We start from the raw sequence: 15,794 nt of genomic DNA on the forward strand, positions 1-15,794 counted from the left end.
TATATAATGTTGCAAATTTTATGCAATTCACGTTGCATTCAGCAAAGGCACCGTGCAAAAACCCCAATGTTTTTACCTTTTCGTTTCGCGATGAAACACCCCACTTGTATAGCCACCAAATGTTAATACCACATTGTATTAAATCTTGCTCAAACAACTCAAATGCCAATGTTGTTTGTATATTTTAGACCATTCTACACGTGCGCTACACATACGTCGACAGCCGTGAAGGTCCGTCCATAACATTTGTGGAGAAGGAAGAAGAAAAACGAGAGAGAGAGAGACGAGAAGTTACAATGGCACCGAAACGAGTACGGCTACCCGAAGATCAATTTAAACTCCCTTATAGGGCAGCCACCTAGCTCCAATACATCACACCCCAGTTAAACTTATCTTATCTTATCCATTTAAACGGCGTCTTTTGCAGAACGCTCAAAGATGGTGCCCGTTAAATATCGACTCCGTCTATAGTTTCATTTCTTCAGAGTGGGAAAGTCTACTGAAACCAGTATGTTAGCAAGCCTCGTAGTAGAGGTATATCGGAGGGCAACGCGTTGAGAGCCAATTGGTTTTTACGGAAATAACCGTAACTTATGGCAGGAGGACCGTGAGCTTATATATAACGCAGATGCGCCACCAATAAGATCTCTTTGAACACAGCTGTGTATCCGTCGGTGCGATTATCACAGCGTATTGGTTGGGTTCTACTGTCCGTTGCGACTCAGACAATGCTCGTACAAACAATAGACTCTCTTCCTCATGTCGCATCTGTGGCATTTTAATGTGACGGTACCGAATACGGAATAATGTGACGGAATAAGATTAATCTCCTCTATCTCGAAAAACAATACAAAATATAACTCTGCTCTCTGCGAACATGCTCGCATACAAACTCTGCAATATGAAGGAGTGGAAGAGGATTTGTGCTTGTTGGCGATTAAAGGCGAAACCTGCAGGAGAAAGTGTCAATTTTTGTACACCCTTGCCACAATTACGCAGCAGTTTGGAATGGGCAGTGCTCAACCGTGCGACGGGACACCGGAAGCACCGACTTGTGTACGTTAGACATCATCAGAGCAGATCGGCTGGCGTAAGCGATCGATGTTCAGATGTGTCAGAGACTGGGAGGTGCCCGGGTACGGATCCCGGTGCCGACTGTGCTGTCTGGGGTTTTTCCTGGGTTTTCCTCAGACGTTTTCAGACATATGTCGGCACAGTTCCCATAGAAGTCGGCCCAGGACGCTCATCACCCAGGGCGTCAGTCGTGACGTCGCCCACCTCTGTGAAGCCAAAAAGGGCGAGCCCTACCGCCGTCACCACCGCCACCACCATAATTATAGGCGGTAAAGACCTTGACAGTGCAGGACTTTGTGCTGTGTGTGTCCGTTATTAAGTCTCACACTGTCGAAGTTTTTACGGCTTTTAATTATGGAATCTATAGATTTAGCATAAACTAAAAGTAAAATTCCTGCGGAAAACGTGTGTTGAATATGCTAAGAAATGCCGTGAGCGTTACAGTGAAATCTGCTGCAGTCGGATTTGGCAGCACTGGACAAGCGGCCTTCTGAGTACCACCAAAGTACCCGTGCCAGCCCCACATCAAATTTTGACGTATAGTGGCGTCACACAGAATAACATAATAATTTATGCGTTATAATAATCCTATGCGTCAAAACTTCAAAACTTAGCGGTCACGCATAGTAATCCCGAAAACGCATACGGTATCTTTTCTTTTACTCTTTTCACCCATTCATTTTCTTTGCCCGTTCCTTTCTTCATTAAGCCCTAGCGGTCGTTGCTCAGTGAGGTGTAAGCGTTTTTATGTACGTGCGTCCATCAACCATCCGTAGAACCCTAAATTAACCTCCATAATATTTCCTTTTCAATGTAATGCAATGAACCTTTTTCACAACGGCTTATGGGTATGCGCATTACTTTGAGGAGCCGGAGAGGGTTATCTCCGTCTTCATTGGATGGCGCAGTATGGGGACGACAGAAGTGGGGACCAGTGGGGAGGCCGCACGAACGGCGCGAGCTCGTCGGTCCCACTCCGGACCGGTTTCAATCCTTTGCGCTTTGTTTTGACGCGCTCCGAGCGTGGTTCGCTGCAGAGCCGCTAGGATAGCCGACGTATGTGAAAAACGTCCATTCTATATTGTCTTCTTGTCTAGTCTTCTATGTCTGCAAATATTTATAAATGTTTACTGCGAGTTCTCCTCTAGCAAGAAACCAAAGTGGGGGGGGGGGGATAAGAAATCAGCATTAATCAGCAGGCCTAGCTAATAAAGAGGCCGACAGCGTCTCTAATATTCAGACGGTTCGAAAATAGGGCGCCGGCTGTGCTGTCTGGGTGTTTTCCCGGCGTTTTCCTTTGACGCTTTAACACAAATTGTAAGGCCGGAGTCACACTGGTTATACATTACACATTATACACGAACATCCCGTCATAATGTATGACGAACGTGTATAACAAACATCCCTTAAACATGTATGATCATACAGTGCTGGTCACACTGCTTATAAACCGGCAAAATATGTTTTAAAACACGTGTGTATAACCAGTGTGACCGTGCCGTCGTACAAGCAAGCGCTCTGACGATGTTTGACAACATGTTGTCAAACACACGACGATGTATTTGGGCACTGCCTAAAAACGGCGATGGGCAAGTTGGATAAACGGGCGTATTCGCCACGACAGTTTTCGTTCGCACGAGTCAGTGTCAACAACATCGTGATGCACGTGGGTTATTTTACACGAGTAAGTTGTAAGTCAGTGTTCGCGACATTGTGTTGCACGTACGTTCAAAATGGCGACCTCTTTGCCTGCGCACATGGAGCATGAAACAATCGACAATAAGCACGTGCAACCCCGTCTTCGTCGTCTGCGTACATTTTGAATAGCGATGTCCGAGAATGGAAGCTATATAAACTCCTCGGTTGGTTACTGTGACCCTGACGTGTGCAGTATATCACGGTTTAAGCCACTCCCACTGTTCCTCCAGTCAAATTGTATAACCAGTGTGACCGATGTTTGAACAACATATGTTCGAGACTACGTATAATCATACACGCGTTTGGACCAAACGATGTTGTCAAACAAGAATTGTATAACTAGTGCGACCGAGCATTATACATGCTCCATACATGTTTGAAGACATGTTGTCATACATGTTTGGCGCACGTGTATAACCAGTGTGACTCCGGCTTTTGGTGAGGACGAGGAGGACAGGAGAGAAGAGGAGGAAGAGAGCATTCTTGGTTTCGAGAACGAGACGAGTGGATCTAACTCTTTTTTAACATCCTGTTGACCGCACCTCAGTAGTCCTGGCCAATCTCCCTAGCGGATAAGCGCCATCCCGCTTGAGGAGCAACAACAACAACGAGACAGAATAAACGGTTATCTCAAGAGTCTCACAATTGGCGCAGCCGAAAGTCGAAATGTGGGTGGAATTCCAAGTTCAGATAGGCCCGAATGGACAGATGATCTTCAGAAGGTGTACTGCAGCGGATGAAGATCCCATTGACCTTCCGAAAGCGGTAAGCAACGACGCTTCCCGAGCATTTGTGCTAGCGAAAACGAAGAAAACAGCACAAGATTTGTCTACCGACGGTTTGGTGAAGATCAATATGAAGGTGACGGACTACGAAAACTACATCGGAAGCCTCCTTCGGGAGGCCCCGCCAGCTATCGGAAACTGACACACTCCTCCGTGTAATAGAAGCTCAGGGGCAGCAGCTGATGAAATGTCAGGAAGCTCTGACTGCTCTTATGTTGGCACCACGACAACAACCTTGCGAAGTTGTCAGGCCCGACGTTTTTAATACTCAGTCCTCAAGCCCAGACGCATGGATAACGTTCTATGAATGTGCGTGTGAATGCAACCGATGGTTGACCGACAGCGATAAGATAAGGAACATGCGCCTCTTCTTGTCGGGATTATCAAAAAAATGGTATGAACTGCGTTTGGCGAAACACAACAGCGACACGTGGAAGGCGTGGAAAGAAAGCTTCCTGAAGTCCTTCCGAGAGAACCCAATTGAGAACTTGGACAAAGCAATCTTTCTTTAAATTCAAGTCCGGTTCCATCCATGATTATTTCTATGAAAAAAGCCGCTTACTGCACGTGACGGAACCGAGTCTCCCCGAGACAGCGATCATCAACCTAGTCATCCATGGCCTGCCCAAGGATGTCCAACCTCAAGTGCTCGTTAGAGCACCAACTACAGTCGAACACTTGCTCGACTGTATGAAGGATATAACGGTTCGTCATTTCCAGCCCCGACCTCCGGATATGTCATCTCCAACCCGGCCACTCGACAAACTACGCCAGAGACGTTCCGATATGGGCGACAAAACGCAGTTCAAGTCGGTGTCTGGTACGCGACAAGTAAATACTACGACGATCAATACGTCTGACATTCCCGAAGGGGATTTAAACGAATAAAAGGGTGAACAGTCCCACCTGACGACACCAACGGAGTCTGTCTATCTTGTTCATACAAACTTGATATTCATCAACATCACTAGCGTTTGTGGACACGGGAGCGTCCACCTCTGTGATCAACAGCGTCATGGTTGATCCAGCTCGAGTCAGCATCGGCAAACCCGTGTATGTACAGGGATACGACGGTCGAGTGTCCTTCCATCAAGCTTGGCCAGACGTCGAGCTGATGTTTCAGGGGAAAACTATAACCGTACATGCCCAGGTCATGCCGGATGTTCAATACGAATTTTTACTCTTTGCATTTTGCAGTCCCATTCAAAATCAAAAACGCGGAAACCATCAAGCAGAAGCCCTACCCGATGTCTAAAGAGAAAAAAAATGGCTTGCACAGGAAATTGACGACATGCTGCGCGCCGGTGTCATCAGACGTTCTACATCTGCTTTCGCGTCACCTGTCACCATTGTGCCGAAGGAAGATGGGTCTTTGCGGCTATGCACAGACTACAGGAAGATCAACAGCCACACTGACCTATTCCCTTACCCTATGCCACGCATTGACGACATCATCAGCGAGACTGGGGGGTCAACATGCTTTTCTCGCATCGATTTGTGTAAGGGATTCTGGCGGGTGCCGCTGACGGAGGAAACTAAACAATACACAGCGTTCACTGCCTGCGCACAACAGATTACCGTTTGGATGGGAAAATTCGCCTGGATGGTTTCAAAAAATGATGATTGAGGTTTTGCAACCTTTCCTCGGAAAGTTCTGTCAAGTATACATTGACGACGTTTTGGTGTACTCCAAATCCATCTCTGACCACGGAGAGCACCTGCGACAAGTCTTGGATGCATTGAGGGAGGCGTCTCTCAAAGTGAATTTTAAAAAAAGTGACTTCTTCAAAGATCGGGTCACCTTCCTCGGTAGAGTGTTTGACGGATATACAAAGACAACATAATCTGTCGCTCGAATCACTCAATTAGCTAAGCCTCACAACCTGCACTCGCTTCGCGTGTTCTTGGGACTGGCCGGTCACTTTCGAGCTTACATCAAAGACTACGCCAGAAAGACCAAATGCCTCACAGCTTTAACACGGAAGGATGAACCTTTTGTTTAGACACCCCAGTGCGAGGATGCTTACAACCACCTAGTTTCAGCGATTTCATCGGAGCCCGTTTTGACCCTGCCAGACTTCGAACTACCCTTCGAATTAGACACTGACGCTTCCCACTACGGACCTGGCGCTGTCGTTTACCAGCACGACACCTCGGCGGGTCGCAACCAGCAGTTACGTGTCATTGGATACCATTCATACACGTTCAGCGACGCCGAAGTAAACTACACGGTGACCGAGAAAGAGACCCTTGCGGTCCTCGTAAGTCTTCGATACTTTCAGCCTTACCTCGATGGTAGAAAATTCTTCCTCGTGACTGACAACGACGCCCTTACCCACCTGCTGCGGACAGCCCGTCCGAAAAATCGGATAGCGAGATGGATACTGGAGCTTCAACAGCACGACTATGAAGTTACGCACCACCCAGGTCAACAGCTCCAGGATGCTGACGCCTTATCAAGGTTGTCTCACGGTCACCATATCACCGAACTGAAGGTCTGGGAGGGATTGGAAGAGCTCGACCTAAGAGACACGGAAATACTTCGTCCCACCGACACTACGACCCAAAGAGCTTTCGCTCTATCACGACAGCCCACATTCGGGAGGCCACGATGGGTTTGCAAGGACGTATGGAAAAATCAACCAGCGCTTCAGTTGGCCCAATATGAAAACCGAAGTAAAAAATTATGTACGCTCTTGCCACACTTGCCAGCTAACGAAAGCAAAGTTCCAGCCGCAGCCCGACATCCTGACGCTCCCTGCTCATTCCTCTATGCCGTTTGAAGTCGTCCACTTGGATTTTGCGGAGATCAGGAAGAAGTCGGACACTCACCGCAGTACTCAGTTTTTCCTGTTATCTGTTGATGAGCGTACTCGAACATTAGCCACTCGAGTGGGAAAAGAGAACACTCACACCATAGCTCTCATGAATAGGGCTATGTTCAAGAACACCAAAACCATCGTGTCTGACAATGGCTTGGCGTTTAAGAGTAATCCTCTAGAGTGGGCGGAAGAACGAGGAATCACACTCAAGTGCACGTCACCGTACCATCCAGCTGTCAATGGTCTGGCGGAACGTGCCGTTAGAGATGTTAAGCAGTACATGGCCGCATACCCCGCATTTCCGGGAGGTTGGAAGTGTTGTCTCGAAGCAGCAGCAGTCCACCATCACAACCGTTCGCAAACTGCTGCTCTTGGATGTTCTCCCCACTTCGCGGTCACGGGGTAGCCCGCTGTTCTCACTGCTGACAAGCACCTAGGCATTGACCTGGAAATACAGCTCCAAGAAAGACGGCACACCCCTCAGCAGGAACAAAACTACAGACTGTCTATGAAGAGGTCATATGATAAGCGACACTCAGCAAGGATACCGGGAATCCAAGTTTGCGACCAGGTGCTCGTACGGAAAGGACTACCTGGACCGTCCCGGCATGTCTTAGGCATGTCTTAGGGGTTGGGGTAAAAACAGCGCACAAGGGTGAGATACTTAAGAGGGTTGTATACCTGGAGCCTAACGGGCAACGGTCTTGTGCTGCCATACAAAATGTCATTCCCTATCATCTCAGGAGAGATGAAATTAAAGCGAGGGAGAGTTGTAATGGTGAGGACGAGGAGGACAGGAGAGAACAGGAGGAAGAGAGCATTCTTGGCTTCGAGAACGAGACAGAATAAACGGTTCCCTCAAGAGTCTCACACAAATGTCGGCACGGTTCCCCATGAAGTGGGTCCTGGACGCACGATACCCCCCCCCCCCCCCACACACACACACTTCTGTAATAGTCGTGACATTGCCCCCATGAGCGTGGCCAACTACGACAAGCGGTTTCATCAATGCCCCCACCAGACACAGTTTCTTCCTGACCTGAGCAAAGTTCTCTCTGATGATCGCCAACTATTAGAAAGCTTTGTGGGACGAATGAATGAATGAATATTTGTATATTGGTACACAAAATGAAAATAAATATAAAGGTAGGGAAGAGAAGTTAAGCCGGCGTTACTCCAATGTAAGATCATAACGCACTCATTCCTAGTAATAATAATTCGGGGCGTTACGTCGTGAGACAACTGCGATCATGAGCGACGCCACAGTGGTCGGGTCTAGGGATTAATTTTGCCCACCTGGGGGTTCTTTAACGTGCGCCGAAATCTCCACACACGGCACACCACATTTAACGTCCCTCGCGGAAGACGGTGTGTCTGGGCAACTTGTGCCCTTCCACCAAGTCACCCTAATACCCTGCCACCGTCTTCGGCCGGGTTTGAACCCGCTATCTTGGGATCAGCAGGCGAACAAGCTACCGACTGAGCCACTCATTCCTAAGGAACAGGTCTCGGTAGGTCATTTGGTAAAGCCTCCAATTACTTGTCCCAAGGGTCCGGGTTCGAACCTGACTGATGGCGTATTAGACGTCGCGTTATAGTTTTGCTGGTTATAGACACATCATCTTCTGCGATGGAGTTTAAAAAGGAGGCCTCCTTTGTTGAAAGTTCAGAGCACTTTAAATGTCCAACCCTATGGTATGCAAAAGTAATCCACGGAACTCACCACTGTGGCATTGCTCACGAACGTAGTATAGACTCTGAACGTAAAACTCGAAACAACACACTAAGAAAAAAAGGAGTACCTTTGTTCCTTTTGGGGAGTATATCATTGCTGCAAATATTAGCCCCTTTTGGGGCTAAAGGCACGAAAGTTTGTGCGAAGTTTAGGAACTATTTGCAGTGCAGGTGAGTAAATTTCGGGATCTGCAGACTAGAATGAATCGATATTTACAAGGGACTAGTAGTTATAATTACTCTGTAGTTTACTCTTTTGTTGTTAGAGTGTATATTAATTACTGATTAGTTAATTACATCACTAATTACCTTTCTAGCGAGACTTTCATTAAACTCAATATTGACTTGAATTCTCCTGACAGCTAATGGCATGGCGTATGCCAATCGTATTATCAGTTCAGTTCCAAGATACGGGATCGATATAAGAGCCAGATACCTTCAGTTATTTCCTTGAGGTGACCAGATTTGTCGAATACACCAGGCAAAGCGACGAACCCTTTAAATGATTTCGGTATTATACTTGCAAAGTACCATGCTGCTTATTCTGCGCCATCTCTGTATCAAAACCTGCACTGCGAAACTTTTCAGCAACATAACGTCACAACATTTGCCGCAGAGACGACCGAGCGCTTTAAAGCGTTATGTAATCGATACCCTCACTTTCAAGGGCACCGAAGGAATGCTTCTGATCGAAAACGCCGCTCAAACATTCCTCGCAGTGCTTGTTCGTGGGTGCCTTTCTGTACGTACCCTGTGCAGATGGACGGACTCCCCACTGTCGCAGTCCGCATTTCAAACTCAATGTTTCGCAGAGTATAGCAGCGCTGTTTGACGAGACTTGCATGGAAAAGGGATGCTATATCGTAACACCTTTGGTAATTTCATACAGGACACTAATTACAGGATATTGACGTCCAAAATATATTGTCTCCGCCCACCAGAACAGGCGTTCTCCAAAACTACAGGACGTTCGAACGAAAATTTTCGGTTTTTCCTGTACTTTCTGCTACCGTGAGGGGACTAGCGATGTTGGAACTCCAGAGAGGCAAGAAAAAGAAGGCGTGAGAGAATGGTTAAAAAGCAGGCGAGTTCACTGCCCAACCAGAAACCCTGCTCCGTAACGAAAAAAACCCCAAAACTAGGCGCTGCAAGAAAAACGCGAAAGTTTCACCTGCCGCGTAAATCTATACCCCAATTAATGTCGTTATTGTTATTAAAAGCGCACACGAACAAGGTCTGAAGCAACGAGATAGAGAGGGAATAGAGAGATAAACCGGCAGTCATATTTGAAGCCACCGTGGATGTTGACGTCACCTCACCTTGCCTTGTTTGCAAATGGAGGACATTAGGGACTCATGCGGTGAGCGTCTTTGCGCGCGTACTCTTCCAAATTCCGGGGCATTGATTGGTTCCATTCAGCTGGCTGTTTTCGTGCAGAAAAAGTTTCACTGGCTCGAGAGGGCTTGTGACACGGCCGCTTCAGCCCAACTTGCATTGCGCACTCGCGTTTCATTGGTCCTTCGGTTCGCCCTTGAATCGTTTTCGCCTTGAACGAAGGAGTGCGAGAGGTCTCCTTGAAGCTTCAAAGTTCAAGGGGAAACACCGGGTGGTTGCGCTCCCTATGTATCTCGTTGGTCTAAAGGTTAACCGCATGGGCTTCCACTTTGATGTCAACTAATAACAAGGTTTGAACCTTGTTCGGAACTGAGAGTATGGCATAGATGCAGAGCAGCCGGTGGCTAAACTCCATAATATGAAAAACATGAGTCTGGGAACAACTATAGGGGGACAGGACGAACACACGATCCAGAAGCCTTGTTGGTGTCGTTGCTCTTGTTGTGCCTAGTCTCGAGATCATATGAATCAAAAAGGCCTGTTTCTTCTTATAATTGGAGCGATTAAATTCCGGGCAAGCTTCATTATCTCATGATACGGCAAATACGTGCCTCCTTTCTCACATACAGGTATTTACAGAGGTGCAATACGGCTCCAAATTCGCCGGCCACAACGCAATTCTCTTTTCTTTGCCTGGGTTATGGTTCGCAAGTAGCGAGTAATTGGTCGCGCTCCCAGCAAAAGTTTGTAAAAATATGTTCGGGCAACGCCATGGCTGCTGGTTTTCGAACGATATTGCCCACATACCACGTATTACTAACTGTAGGTCGGGACAAGATTAAGCTTGCCCACATCACGCTTCAAAAATAACGCCGCCTTTTTAGAAAAGCAAGCGCCACCTGTGGCACGCAAGGACTCGTGGGAACTTCGACCAACGGATAATAGTGAGCAAGGAACTTTGCTGTCTCGGGAAGTCAAGGAATTTAACGTTTAGAAAGCAAGTGTGCCAGAAAACGGTCAATATACAGGGTGTGTGCCGATAAACCTAAGTGGCATTTGTAAACATAACTCGTTACCTGTTTATCGAACAGACTTCCGGTGGCACACGAAAACACTTTTATGCGAGCTAATACTTACAGATAAATCGTGGCACTTAAACTTAGTGTAACAGAATAAATCTAGCGACGAAAACTTGAGCTTCCGTGCTTTAGAGTAGACCATACGGGTGTCGACATGGCAGTCTCAAGGGAGCTGTGAGCAGGTACCGCTAGGCGCACTACCGATGAGCATCCATTTGGGACTGTACCTGCACCGGTAGTTCCCCTAGCGGTACATGCATACAGCTCTCCTGATAACACCATGGTGACGTCAGTGTAGCCTATTCTAAAGCACGGAATTTTTTTATCGTTATCTTCATTTTGTTACACCGAGTTTAACTTCCATAATTTTTCTATAAGTTTAGCTCACATTAATTCGTCGTCGTTCACCACCGGAAGTTCGTCCGATTTTCAGGCCGCCAGCTATGCCCGTAAATAACACTTGGGTCTATCTGCACACACCCCTGAGTATACCGGAAAGAAAAATAGACAGACTTCTATCGGTTACATAAAATATAAAGAATAGAACAAGCTAAAAAGCATAAACATCCCGGGCACGAGAAGGGAAAAAAAAAAGAGGGGAGGATATAAGAGCGATCCTTCGTGAGAAAATAAACCGCGATTGTCAGTTCAACTGCTTGTGTGCCTTTGTGTGTGAGTCTATTCGTTTTTACAGCACAGGGGTTTCTACAGTTTCATCACCAACCCGCAGATATTTTTACGCTTTTTAGATATCCTCACTTCCATCGGGTTTACGAGCGTCCACGTAATCCCGCGTATTTTAAGAAATGGTACGAGGACCTACGTCCCCTTCTATCGAGAGAAATGCCATGAGCGAATGCCATTGATTTTTTTTTTACTATTGGGCATCCGATAATAATGCCAGGGAGTCCCGCCTGCGGCCCTGTTGGTGTCGCTTCTAATGGGACGTTTCTCTCTTTTGCAGGCAGACGAATGGATCTTCAAGCTGACGCTTCTTCCACACTGATGGACGAAACTGCTATTTGGCAGTAGGACGTGCTGCCTGGTAAGGTCACTTCCCGGCAGATCGGGAGGACTTTTGCGCGTCGCCAAATACACCCGTTAGAAAGGAAGAAATCATAAAGGGAGAGAGAGGCCACCAAGAAAACTGAGGGAGAGTAAACGATCTGTAACAAAGCAATGCCCTCCATCAATGCAATGTCCTCCATGCATGTCCATCTGGAAACTCGCCATGGTGGATACAGCTGTGCAGCAACCAAAGAACGGAAGTTGATGAAAACAGGAGCAAAGGACTCGAACCTGCATCCTCCTATTGCTGCATAATCAGCAGCTATGGAATAAGGCACTCTAGCACTTTGTGGCCACCAAAATAAGGTCGTTACTGCGCATGCGTAGAACACAGTGTTTCGCGCAACCTTTACAAGGAACAGGAAACCACCTTGTTTTAATCGTCGTGTCGTTGTAATAAGCTATGCATCTGCTCCGTTAGAGGCAGGCAACTGCTCTTACAAGGGTCATATGTAGGTTGAGATAAGATTTCGTTTTGGTTCCTTGCGAGAACCTTGCAAGTGAGCACCCATTTTATGCATAATGTAAAACCCCGAGACTAGGGAACACGAAAGGACAGACACAAAAACGAACCAGCTCGAACTCTTCACCAGCTCGCTTGCTTCCTAGCCATTTTTTCATTGCCATTTTTTCACACCCATTTTATTTTTCATTCGGTGTTGTCATCGCTACAAGGAAACAACAACAACAAATTTATTTTGGCTTTGGAGAGTGGGGAGGTTCATCGCCACAGGCGATACTCTACCCCATTGCTGGTGGGAATGTGGGGAACAAAATAACGAACCCCTTCACAATAACAATCGAAGTCCGATGGTGTGCAGAAACGTCAGAGGAGCTTTGAGCGCGGAGCGTTGCTGGGCTGGATTAGGCCAGGGACCAAGCAATTTCGATAGGGAGAAGGGGCGAGAGTCCAGCTGACGAAGAGACTCGGAGAGTGTGGTTCGGGAAGGTTGGTAGTAGGAGCAATGAAGAAGAATATGCTCCAGGTCCTCAAGCACACCACAGTGGCAGCAGGTGGGAGAGTCAACTTGTCTCAAGCGGCAACGCCACTGAGCTGTAAAGGCCACATCGAGGCGCATTCGGTGGATTAATGCAGCATCTTGACGAGAGGTGTTTCGCGGCATGCGGAAAGCGAGCGTTGGATCAACTCTGCTCAACATAGAGGGGGAGGAATGTCGGTTGTCGATTGGCGGGAAGCCAGGGGTGTCACTAGGCGTCGGAGAATTGAACGGCGGTCTCCTCTCAGCAGAACAATACTGGTCCGTTTCCGATACGAGAGTGCTGCTTCTGCGGCGCTGTCGGCCTGCTCGGTCCCCACGACACCACAATAGGCTGGAACCCACTGGAGAACTAGCCTGTGGCCTACTGCGTAGATGGTGTGGTAAGCCATTAACACATCTGTGACTAGAGGTGCGGATGGGCCTCGTATGCCGGAATTTTCAATTGCAGGCGCAACAAGGGAGTTTTAGAATAGGAAGCGCGATTTTAGTGTAGTAGTTTACCCATACAACGGACCGTACTGCGTGAGTACTCATTTTCTGCGCAATAATAATTCTATTCGAAAAATACAAATTTTGGCGTCAAGTAGCGTTGTTGAATTTGTTACACTCAGGGTGGGCGAGGGGGGGGGGCAAACTTCACCTCACCTTTTTCGCTGAGGCGACATGTCAGTTCGTAGTTTGTTTTCTTAGAAGGACGTAATCACACAGCATATCAATGAAGAAAGACATATCCGTGCATACCAGAGAGGAAAGTGACTAGTACCCTGAATGATGTACATTTTGTACATTTCTTGGAGTTGCAGCACGGACAGAATCGCGACCGCAGTAACACCTCCTTGAGATTGAGGCGGTCCTTCACTATTTCCTCGTCCCTTTCATACTCAAACTCAAAGAGATGCTACCGTTGTCGCAGTTACACCAGCTAGCGTGCGTGTTGTTACCATGTTCAACGGGCGAAACGTTTTTTTTTTTTGGGGGGGGGGGATTTATTGGCAGAAAACAATAAGAAAAAAAGAAAGGGCAAAGGTCAGCCATGCAGCACGCCGGCTTCCTATTCCCCCCCCCCAAAAAAAATATATATATATAAACAAGAGAAAAGCAAATAACAAAAAGATAAATAAATCAATGAAGACAAGAAAAATTGGAAAAAAAAAACTCTGCTCACAGGGAGCCCAGGAGGCCCGTGTCACGCAGAAAGCGGTGCACCGCTTTTGTGACTCCCCACTGGTTAGCTCACTGCACAGGGTCAAGGAGTGTTGCGAGAGAAACGTCTGTCCGTCCGTCCGTGCACCCAAGCTCTGAGAGGTGTTGCCAGAGCACGGCCCGCTGAACGTTTGCTCGATCACGTGTCCCTATTTGTCCACATTTTGTCCCTATTGATCACATGTCCCTGTTTTTCGTAGCGCTACACGATGTAGCAACACGAATACGGCAATATAAACACGTGTACGATATCCGATCACACGTATATCCGATGTTCTCCGTGGAAGGAGACCAAGCAGTGAATGCCCGCTCTTCATTTTGAGGGCGAGGGCAGCACTATTTTTCAGGTGCGATATGGGCCAGCATTACGTCTTGTCCCATCCTGCAGTTGAAAATACAAACAATTATACGATACACAAAACTTGCACGACTGCGATAGCTTCAAGCAGAATTGCGCGGTAAATTCCGTCAGGACCTCCAGACCAGCGCATTCATTATGGAACCCACAAGGCATAGTGCGACGAAGAAGAAAAAATCGGTACCAATCGTAAGTTAATTGAACCCGAGATTTATACAATTGAGGTGGATCCATTCACGTCCCGGACAAAGTGTTGGTGGAAATGAAGGAAGCCTCTTTCATTCACACAAAAGACTCCTCTCTGGCGCGGAAGACAATTACTGCAAGCTGTAGCCGCTCAGAATGGGCGCACATTGGAAATTAATTCCTGGGCTTTTGCCGGCACCTCTGACGAACGGGCTCAAGCTGTCACTTGTTGACAGGCAGCGAAATGATGTCGGCACCGGTGAAGAATGCGCGTATTGGAAGGACGGATGGGACAGGGAAGATATATGATGAAGCTTAGGAATGGAAGGTAGAGGATGAGCATGTCGTCAAGAGATATTGATTTAGAGGTGTGCTTGGGGACGTGTGAGGTCAAATAGCAGACTATGCGAAAGACTACGGAATGTAATTGAGATACCAGAGGATGCAAGAGAAAGAATGCCAATAATAATAACGATATTTTTGTGTATGTGTGCCCGAAAACACCCATAGTGCATCTAAGGAACGGTATGTAACTGCTGAAGCATACAATGTTTGAAGCACTTGCATATGGACGTACCGAGAGGGGGGCAAGCTGTAGCTCCATAGGTCGTCATGATTATTCCGCAGTCCGCAGCGTCCGTCTCCACGAAAAGAGGTGTGGGGGTGCACGCTTTGCCACCCCCTACCCCCCGAAAGCACTTTGCCTCCCTTGGAAAAATCCTGGGGACGCCCATGAGTACATGCATACGCGCGCTCTGCGGAAGCACGCGTAAGGAACTGCAAAAAAAGGAAGAGAAGTAACAGTTGCAGATAATTCAAACAAGGGCGTGAAGATGTCTGTTTTGTAGTTCAGATACAACATTGAACGATTGATGGGGCATAGACTGCTAATGGAATCGGGATAAAAAAAAACAAAAACAAAAAACAGGGTGACATCACAGTGCATGTTGGGGTGGTGGAAGCCGAGGAATGCAAGTAAGTCTGTGCAGCAAAAAATTGCACATACGACCTTACACAAGAAATGACAGTTCGGAGTTTTCTACGACGGGTCAGAGCAGATAAGCCAAGTTTGTCTAGGATGTGTTCGTAGTTGTATTACGTACTTCTACTAAGATGCCGATCATGAAAAGTACAGATCATGTGTCGATGAACATGAAGAGGGGTGTGTTCCGTGTTGCCCCTGGGCAACACGGAACCGACCGAAAGGAAGGCAGCTATTCGTAGAAAAGAACGATTTCGAAATAGTATAGTGTAAAACATACATACATACATACGCGAAAGGAGGAGGATATGTTGTAGGACTACGGAATGGTCTAAGGTAGGAGGAAAAGGGAGGACCAAGGAATAAGGATATGGAGTACATCACAGAATAATTGTGCCCATAATTAAGCGTAGGGATCAACGCAAAAGTATAGTGGTGTAGGAATCACGCAAACAGGCAAAAAGTACGC

At 47.2% G+C, this 15,794-nt stretch overlaps 1 protein-coding gene across 2 annotated transcripts in view; it reads left to right on the forward strand.

Moving 5' to 3' along the window:
* Positions 1-15,794, forward strand: part of LOC135394081 (probable G-protein coupled receptor No18) — a 178,088-nt gene that overhangs the window by 148,488 nt on the left and 13,806 nt on the right. For both annotated transcript variants that reach the window (XM_064624559.1, XM_064624560.1), the window contains one exon: positions 11,492-11,572. The gene's annotated coding sequence lies outside the window, so the exon portion shown is untranslated. The remainder of the gene's footprint in view (positions 1-11,491; positions 11,573-15,794) is intronic.

Source organism: Ornithodoros turicata, chromosome 5 (assembly GCF_037126465.1).
Source record: "Ornithodoros turicata isolate Travis chromosome 5, ASM3712646v1, whole genome shotgun sequence".
NCBI lineage: Eukaryota > Metazoa > Arthropoda > Arachnida > Ixodida > Argasidae > Ornithodoros > Ornithodoros turicata.